At 40.1% G+C, this 10,220-nt stretch overlaps 1 long non-coding RNA gene across 1 annotated transcript in view; it reads right to left on the bottom strand.

Moving 5' to 3' along the window:
• Positions 1-1,667: 1,667 nt before the first annotated feature.
• LOC311594541 overlaps positions 1,668-10,220 on the bottom strand; it is a 31,450-nt gene continuing 22,897 nt past the window's right edge. The window contains exon 3 of the long non-coding RNA XR_014778121.1: positions 1,668-1,825. This is a non-coding gene — a long non-coding RNA (uncharacterized lncRNA). The remainder of the gene's footprint in view (positions 1,826-10,220) is intronic.

Below are 10,220 nucleotides of genomic sequence, written 5' to 3'. Positions count from 1 at the left end.
TTCTCTCCATTTTCACTAACATATGGCATATGATGCTCAAAATGATGTGCAAGTATACGTCAACTTAATTCATTCATTAATATTCTTTAAAAAGGAAGGAAGGAGCCAGACATGGTGGCACACACCTTTAATCCAAGCACTCGGATGCAGAGGCAGGTGGATCACTGTGAGTTTGGTCTACAAAGTGAGTCCAGGACAGCCAAGGCTACACAGAGAAACCCTCCCTCAAAAACAAAATAAAAACAAAAACAAAAAGGAAGGATTATGGAATGCATCTAATTTCATGTACAGACTTTAAATCTTTTAAGGATTGGGCAAATCCTATTATCACTTTTTCTCCATTATTATCTAAGAGAGTAAGAAAGAGCATTAAGGCACAAGGATTTAGAGAAACAATAGAGAACTGCTATAACTCAGAGCAGATGTAATTGTTCTTAGAACATACTCCCAAAATCTATAGGCACATTACAAGATCAAGCAACAGAGGTTAGCAAATAATTCTGAGACAAAATAAATATAGAAAATTTAGTTATGTTCCCATAAAACATCAACAGTGGATAAAAACCACAATTACTTTTAAATCACATAAAATAAAATTTGATTCTGGCTTATGAGGTTCTATAAAAACAGCTTACTGCAATGTACACTTTGTTTTATATCTATACATGTACCTGACATTCTGTCTGTGTCCTCTCATTATTTAAGGTGGTGTGCCTCATGAGACTCCTGCTGTGGACAGCATGATGGCACAACCTTCCAAACATTATGCTCATCCCTGGTCCCCAGTGAAACAGTAATAATAAGTGAGGTCATTGAAAGGTGATTAGTGAGGCCATTGAAAGGTGATTACATTCTGAGGTACTCACTATCCTAAGTTAGTACCTTTACATGAAGGTTAAGGTTGCAGGCAGTGATCTCTTATTCTTCTGCCATAGAAGAACATTATGTGTGTCCCCTCTAAGGATCCAGCTATTTTGAAAAGACAGATCTAGGGCCCCATCACAACCAGGCCAAACAGTGTCTTGATCATGGAACTCCTTGGCTTCAGAACTAAAAAGATAAATTCCCGTTGTTTATAAACTGTTCAATCTGTGGTATGTTTGTTATACCACCATGAGCAGACCAAGATACTAACCAGTCCTCTTGACTGTTTCGATAAAAACTGCTTTTCCATTGTAATTCTACTTACCTGGAGTTAGCACAGAGATCCCATAGTTTAGGAGTTCAGTGCTATAAGATTTTTTTTTGTCAGTCACTGAGTACAAATCACTTGTACTTCTGATGAGCTTGCAAATAAGCTCCCCACAAACTTCTCCTCAGGTTTTGCTATGATGCCTCATAGACCTCAAGGAAACATTTGTGCATACTTGCAGGTTCAGTATAGAAGATGCTATAAAGAAACAGATGGTCAAGAGGAGAGATGTGTGATGTGAGGTCTGGACTGGTCCTCAGAGCAGAAGCTCCTGTCCCTGTGGAGTTGCATGTGCCACTCCTGACATGGCTATTTTGTACCTACCTGGATGTTTTCCAAACTCCATCTGTTAGGGATTTTGTGGAGGTTTAGTTACACAGACATGATGAGTTTGGTCATTGACCTTTGGTGATTTAGCTAATGTGTAATTCATTTTCCTCCTCCCAGAGTTCAGGATGGTTCTACTTATGCCTTGGTCTTTCTGGTGATGAAGCCCCATCTACAAGTGACGCAGAGACTCCAGGCAACAGTTATCTCATCAAAATATAGAATACATCCTAAACATCTAAGGGTCTTCTGTTAGAAAGCAATGATGTAGTAAAAGATGCTTCTAGCACTCTAGCATTCAGGAAACTGTAACAATTTTAGAAATATGTGATCAGGTGTCAAGCAAAGACCGAACGGGCTTTCTTGTGATCCCACACCAACTTAGCTCTAAATCAAATGGCAAATAGTAAAACAGAAGAGGAGACCCTTTGGAGGGTGTTAAAGGCTATCTATACAGCATCACAAATGCCTTCAGGTAGTTTATGAGCCAGAATCTTAGAGATCATTAAAATTATATTAGAGAGGCCTGCCACACTCAGAGGCCCACTTGTCAGCATGTACCACTATGACGTGCAAGTTTGTGGTAGAGCATTAGGAAGAAAGTTTATCACCAGAAAGACCAAGGCATAATGTGAGGGTGATGAGGAACAGCTTGATGTAATTAGTCTGCCCCTCCACCTGAAGCCATGGTAAGGTCATGTTTGTATCTCTAGCCATGCAGCTGCAATGGTCTCTGTCAATGTCTGTGGCCCATGTTACCACCAAAGGCCATGTGTACATTCCTGGCCTGGGCTGTCACCTGGGGCCATGTTGATGTCCAAGGGCTGCACAGAGCAGGCCCTGCCCCTCACTGGCTGCAGAACATTCAGGAACCTTGGCCTCTCACAGTCTGTAGCATCTCACCTGGGCAGCACCGTAGAGCTGGCCCTGGTGGTGTGCGCCCAGGTGAGCCAGCCCTGAGAGCTTGAGATTGGTAAGCTGGCCCCGTCCCTTGCTGGCTGGGCACTGGGATAAACTGGGAGAGGCAGTGCTAGAGAGCTGGTCCTGGTAGTGTGGGTATGGAAGAGGTGGCAGGCTGGCCATCTCAGCTGACACCCAGGGCCAGATCCAGGCCTTTGAGTTGTCCCACCCCAACATCTACCCCATCTATGAACTGATGGAGCACATGGGGCCAGTCCTGCAGATCCAAAGCTGCATGATCTCTGTGACACAGAGCAACAAAAGGGTATCTGAGAGGAGTCCTGCTGAGCATCCAGTCCTGACAGTGTAGCAGAAGCCAGAGGCCTCAAGCCAAACCAGTCCAATAACTCAGTGCAATGAACATCTTCAGGTAATGCTGTTTGAGCAAAATGGTATACTGTATGGCACACGAAAGGTTCCACACTGAAATGAGGTTTATTTATTTGTTTATTTGTTATTGATGTTATTTTTGTTTTCTTTGGTGGGAAGGTTGCAAGGGCAGAGAGCACATATAAACAGATTGGGAGATGAGTGAGACTGGAGTGCATGATGTGAAATTCACAGGGAGTCAATAAAAAGCTTTTTTTTTAAATGAAAATAGGTCTAGAGAAATAGGTCTGGGGTTAAGAGCACTGGCTGCTCTTCCAGAGGGCCCAGGATCAGTGCCACCACGAGGCTTACAACCATCTGTGACTGGTTTCAGGGGATCCAGTGCTCCATTTTAGTCTCTGCAGGCATCAGGCACACATGTGGTACACAGATATACATGCAGGAAAAATAGCCATACACAGAAAACAAAATAATAAAAATAAAAATGTTTTTTTTATTTAAAAAGAAGAAGAAGAAGAGCAAGAAAGGAAGGAAGAAAGGAAAGAAAATAAGAAAGGGAGATACTGCCAACTTCCAAGAAAAACAGAGTGGGTAAATTTATTCTATTTCTCCCGAGTGTCATTCTGAAGCCCAGGTCCTGCTTTTTCCCTTGGGGCATCCAGGAATGGGCACATACAGGAATGAGGCTTAGCTGGGTGGATGGATTAGCAGGATCTCAGTTTGCTGGCATGTGCCGGAGGGAGATAACACCTTCTCTGATACAGCCCTTCCAGAGATACAGCTCTTCTTTACTGGGGAGAATAAGGGTTATATAAACCTTGGGGAAGTGGGTAGGGGGTTTTGGGATGAGTGTACACTGTTGGTTGGTTGGGGCTGAGGTTCTGGGAATGCTTCATTTGCATGGAGAGGAGATCCAGGTGCTAGGTGGATATGTCCTTATGAGAAAACTTGAAACCTGGTCACCAGGCAACGTGACTACCTCACGGGTTGGCTGAAGTGGGGGGGGGGGAGGGAGAGGGGAGCTGTTGCAAGACTACGTGCACCGGAATATGTAAGCACAGAATAGAGAGGGAGCGATTCTGACTCCTGCCAGTCTCAAGATGATATTTTCAGGGTTTGGACATAGCTGGACCTCCCTTTTGCTCCAGGCTGGTTCCCTCAATTGCACACTTCATGTGTTCCACAACTGAGGATGTGAACGGTATGGCCACACTCACTGTACAATAATCTTGAATCTTGTGGTAAAGTTAATAAACCATTTATTATACACCCCAATCAATCCCATTTACTCAAGAGAAATGGATGCACTGTTCATATAAATATTTGTATGTGAGTTCTTGAAAAAGGCTTAATTTATAAACCCTGAGACATTTTAACTATCCCTGTAAATGGGCAATCTGTGGCAAAGCCCCAAACAAGTATAATTAGGAAAAACTAAAACAAAACAATTAGAACTCGGCTCCAGAGATGAAAAGAAAATGGGCAGACAGCCTAGAAACTTTTTCAAACTTGATCTGAAAGAATGTTACTCAGAATATGAGTGCAGATTTGTTGTCCTGGGTACCAGGTCAATAATTGAGGGCAGCCTGGTCTGCACAGTGAGTTCCAGGACAGCCAAGGCTATGTAGAGAAACCCTGTCTCAAAAACCAAAAAGATGGGACTCTAGGTGAAAGAAGTATGGGAGAATAGGGAAATAGAAGGATCCAGAGGGTCCTAGAAACCTACAAGAGGAACATCATGATGGGTGGATCTGGACACAGGGGGTTTGCTCAAACTACTGCACCAAGCAAGAACAATACATGCAGTAAGTATTGAACCCCTATGCGGATCCAGCCAATGGACAACACATTCTCCACAGTTGTGTGGAGAGCCAGGACTGACTCTGACATGAACTCCAGTGCCTCATATTTGACTACTTCTCCTTAGTGAGGAGACCTGGTTGCACTCAGAGAAAGGATGAGCAGGCTACCAGGATGAGACCTGATAGGCTGTGATCATATGGTGAGGGAGGAGGTCCCCTTCTATCACAGACCTAGGGGAGGAGAATAGGGTGAAAGAGGGAAGGAGGGAGGAATGGGAGGATACAAGTGAGGGGATAACAATTGAGATGTACTCTGAATAAATCAATTAAATAAATAATTAAATTAAATTAAAACAAAAAGAAACAAATAACAAACAATTATATTAGTGGAGTTTATGACTTATATTACCAAATGTCTCCATCACAAAACAGATCCCTCTTAACTTCAAGACTGGGAAGGAAATCTATCAGAAAGGACATGGGAGCCATGTACAAGGTCGGTGGAAACCTATGCAGTCCTTACTTCTCAGGTTTTACCCATCATCATAGTCCGCTGCTTTTCTCACTTTTATCAGCATCTTATTCTTCAGATTTCCAAATTCCTTTCCTTGAACTCTAGTTCAAAGCTGACATATTTAAATCTGAAAATCAAAGTACTCGATAGCGTTCTTCCCATGCCTGCAGCACCAAAAAGTCTCTAAGCAAATGGCTCCATGCGCACTGGGTTCTCTTCTTATGGCTACAGATGATATTTCTCCCATTTCCAGCTAATGTGAGCCCTCTACGTGCTTAACAGGTGCCTACAATCTTTACTATGTCCCCCGTATCTGTCCCACCTGTCTTCTACTCCCCACAACTGAGTCATTCTCCTTAGCATTCAGTTATTTGGGAGTCAATTTTCCTATCTTGAAAACATTTTATAAGCTCTATTTTCCTTTTTAGTAAGCATTTTACTTATGTTCCCCCTCATAGTAAAGCTATGTAAGAAAAAAATAATTTTCTACTGTCTCTTGTACTGCCTTCAATTTCTCTTCTCCTTTGCTTTCCAGCCATCAAACTTAGATATTTACCGTCCCAACCACATGCACACCATGCTAGGAATCCGTTACTGTGGACGTTGTTTCCTCTGTAGAGTTCAGGAATGAGACAACATCCAGTAAAGAAGATGGAAAAATGCGTCAATGTAGGTCCAAAACCAGGACAGTGCATTGTCCTAGAGACCAAGGAAGGAAGTAATTCAGAAGAAAAATATAGCACAATACTCTGACTCATAAGCCACTAAAGGCAGAATAAAATGAGGACTGGAAAACAGCCCCAGGGTTGAGTGTCAAAGGGTTCATGGGGACCTTGTCACAGGTAGGCTGCAGGGAACAGTAGGGTAAAAACCTCAGTAGAGGCTATCCAACAGAGAACTGAAAGTGAGGACGGTAGCATGGTACCTGTGACTCCCTGCTTGTCCGTTCTGTCTGAAAAGCTTTTAAAGACTTTTTTGAGTTAAACACACAACTATGACTCACTTTACTAAAAGAATACAAAACTGAATTAGCCACATGGAAAAAGAAATGCAAAGAGAAAGGTATAGGGCAAACTGGCTGAAAGCTTCCAAGCCTTTCCTTTTAATTCACACAGTACAAGCTCAATGTGATTCAAGAGGCTGTGGCAAGTCCTGCCCACTAGGCAAGCTCATGAGAGCCTTGGAACCCAGACTTTTTACTAGGGGCCAGCCATGGAGGCAGCTTCTGACTGATGTGTACCAAAGTTCCAGCCTCTAAGAGTGAAAACAGCAGAAGCACCTGACACGGACCTGTATATGCGACCCGCATCCCGTGATGACTCTTTCCGAGGTCTCCCTTCTGTGTGAGAAGGCCTTCAGAAGTCAGTCCTGCTATGCCACCTCGGAGATGGGCAGCCAGAGGGTGGTCAGCCAGCAAAGATCACGTCCCTCACTAACTCAGCGGTAAAGGGTATAAGGGAAATCAGATGACAGGTGGAAGGAATATACGGTGTTATTTTACTAAAAGTGAGATTATAGGGTGTATGAACGCTTATGGGAATAGCACAGCAAGGAGAGAAAAATATAGTCATGTCAGACAGTGGGAAACTTGAGAGGAAGAGAAGAGTGGAACCCACTGCAGGGCAGAAGCAAAAATCTGGATGTGAGTATGACCCATCATATGTTCTACTAACAAGAATTCTATTATCAGAACCAATATAATTAAATATAGAAAAATCAATAGCTCCCCTATTTCAGAGACACTGCACTTATAGTATCCATGTGAAAATATTCCTAGTTCTAAATAGATATGAAATATAAAAGATTGTACTGGAAACCACCATAAAATATCACTGACCAGGATTAAATGGACAAGTGCAAGAGGAAAAGCATATCAATCAGTGTTCTTAGCATAAAGATAAATATTATAAAAGAATGTTTTCCTGAAGGTAATTTAATCAAGGTTATGTGTTCAAATAAAAACTAATATTAAAGGGAAGAAATTTAAAAGAATAACTAAAACAGTTTATTAGCTAAAGAATTCCCAAGTTACCTGAATCAAATTAAATATATTGATTTATACCAAAATCTAATTAGATTTTGCAGTAGTAAATAAAATGCTTGCTTAGCGTGTGGTAAGCTCTGTGTTAGTTCCCCAGCACTGCACCAAAATAAAATTAAATAAACAAAATAAATTGCAAAGAAAGATAGAAGGTGCTATTTTTCTCAATATTACTTAGTTTCTTACAAAGCAATAAACATTAACTGTATGGAAGATTAGAATCTACATAACGAAAATTTAAAAACACAATTCCAGTTGTCCAAAGATAGTCACTCAACTGTAGATTTTAATAATAGTCTTCTATCATTTTTACAATTAGATTATTTGATTTGAGGGCTGTGACTGCAAAATTTTAGCCACAGAATTTAGTTAGCCTCTGTTCCCCAACAAGAGGACTCAATTTTTAAACTGTAAAAATATAAACTAAAAAAATCTTGCCTCCATCTCCTTTGCCCACCATTTATTTGCTAATAATGCAGGTGTGTGGAATCTGTAGACCCAGCAACATTTGGGTCACTTCATATTTGTTACTCACTCAGCGAGCAAACGTTATGGCTGTTGCTACATTACCACAGATAAATCCACACTGCATTTTGCAAAAAATCAGAAAGGGAAGGAATAAATTAGCCCCGCACTCTGAAAAAAAGGATATTTCTGAAGAAAGATGAAGATTCTGTGATGATGTTCAAATTGAGATTCAAAGAGAACGTAAGTGGAGTCATGGAAAACTGAGCCCTCCCACTGTGGGAAAGTTCAAGTGGCTGCCATTGGAAGGCGACGTGGGGACTGCCATCTTTAACATAAATGACAAATGCTGGGATGAGAGGATGAAAATGTTCCATGGGAATGGATGCCAATAAAAGTCTTTCTGTTAAGGAAACTCTAAGAGGTATTTTCTGGTATTGAAAATACAAAGCATATTGTGTCAGAAGCTAAGCTACAATTTGAAAGGAGCAGGACAATGTGCCAAGGCTTAGGAAAGATGTTTACACCAATAAACAGCAAGGAGAAGGATGGCACACACCAAAGTGCTTTCACTAATATTTTTATTTGATCCCCAGTGCTTCAACTGACTTTATATTAGAGTATATAAAAAGACATTAACTCTCCTGTTTCTCATTCATGCATTCTCTAAAATAGTAAGAAACAGCTTGCAAGGTCATCTTTAGCTCCCTTCTTGGTGTCACAGAAGGATTACCATCACATGGTGTTTTTCTGTCTTCCTCTCATCCTTTCCTCTCTTTTCTCCCTTTTATTTCTTATCACTTTCATATCAGTCTAAACACACATAAAAATATAACCACAAAACAAATGCCTCGGATCTTTTCTTCTAATGAATATTTGATGCATTACTTTCACAAACATAATTGTACCTAGATTGATATTTAGTGAGTGAAAACTACTTTATTACAGCTATGTTGACATTTATTGAAACTACACCTCCCCCCTTTCAGTATTTCAATAGTTGATTTTGGTGCAATGAGCTCCCTTGAAACTGAATTATGGAATCACAGGCTATATATGTATATTGTTAAACTTAGCACACACTGCTGAGTATATTGCAGAGCTGGGCTTCCAAAAGTTCTACCAATTTACTCTTTTTCCTGTGGCTAAAGAGACTCCAGTGATCGGAATTCTACACTAGAAGTGACTTTTAAAAATATGTTTACCTTTTGCTAATCTAATAAGGAAACGTTTGCATTTTTAATTGAATTACGGAACTGAATATGTAATTGAGCATAAGAAACCATGGCAAAATTAAAGTTATCTAGTTTAAAGATATTGTTTTTATAGAAATAAGTGTCATTGGAGTCTTATAGACTATAAAACAGGGGATGACACCAGAGGCAGGGCAAAGGGTTTCGATGCTGTTTCTGTCTTTCCACAGGTGTCCAGATTCTCATCTTAACACTCTGTGCTAAATGTGACTTCAGCATTGAAACACCAGAAGACAAAGTAGGGATTAAATATTACTGACTGGGGGGGAGGGGGTGAGATTTACAGTACATTCACATATCGGAACTGAGAATGCACACAGGAGAGAAGATGTTTAACCCGTAAGTTAAAATAAACAGCAAAGCAAACTTACTTCATTGTTGGAGTTAAAAGTCATTGATTTAACTCAATGGTACTATCAAAGTTTAGTAAAAATGTTCATAGCTAATTTTATTTTAAAATGGCATTTTGCTATTTATGAGATTTAACTGGGTGGCACAGTTTTTAATTTTTTAATTTGATAAGATTTTAATACTGGAAGAGCATTAAATTTCCAATTATTCCAGGTCTTCAGAAGGTCTGATAAACTTAAACCTTCCATTCCCACAAGACAGCTACAGAAAGTGCCAAACAGTAATTGTTTCCTTTACAAAGGACAAACATCACAGACTTCATCTCCTTCATCGTTCTTGCCTGCTACCTTGTGCTTAAGAATCTATCTTGAATTCCCTTAAATTTTATACTGCAAGGTGAAAGAAATGAGAACTCTTTATAGAACCTGATTAATGCTTCAATTATACATCAAAGGGACAGCAAATAAGTTTATTGTGATTTCCAGACATTTTATTTTGGGGAAATGAATTTTTTTCCTGTTAGCATAGTTCTACCTTGTTTCTGACCACCTGCCCAAAAGATGATGTAATGCTGAGCCATTCTGAGTAAAATCATGGTGGTATAGATTTCCACAGAATTTTCCATAGCCCTACAAGAAACACTTCAATATACATTGTCAGCAGGAACTGCTTTGACATAAAAAATGTAGACCTTTTGTCAGCCATAGAAGTATCAGTTCACTTTTTTCTAGAAAGTATTCAAGCTATCTGAGGTCACTCTCAATACTTGTAGATAGGCCGTAGCTTCTCTTGGGAAGGGCTCTGCATTTCAACTCTCGTTTTAAAGTTCCTCCTCAGAATTGACATATCTCAAACTACAATCTTAAAATCCACTTTAAATAAGTGAACAAAAGTGAATAAACGTATACCCTTTCCCCCTTTAACTCAAAAAGTATCTATGAAATATCTAAAAAGAATGAAAGAAGGAAAGAAAGAGAGAAAATTA

Source organism: Acomys minous, assembly GCF_964271855.1.
Source record: "Acomys minous genome assembly, chromosome: 3".
In the NCBI taxonomy this organism is placed as follows: domain Eukaryota; kingdom Metazoa; phylum Chordata; class Mammalia; order Rodentia; family Muridae; genus Acomys; species Acomys minous.
The sequence above is the reverse complement of the archived record's forward strand: the minus strand, read 5'-3'. Positions and strand labels throughout refer to the sequence as shown.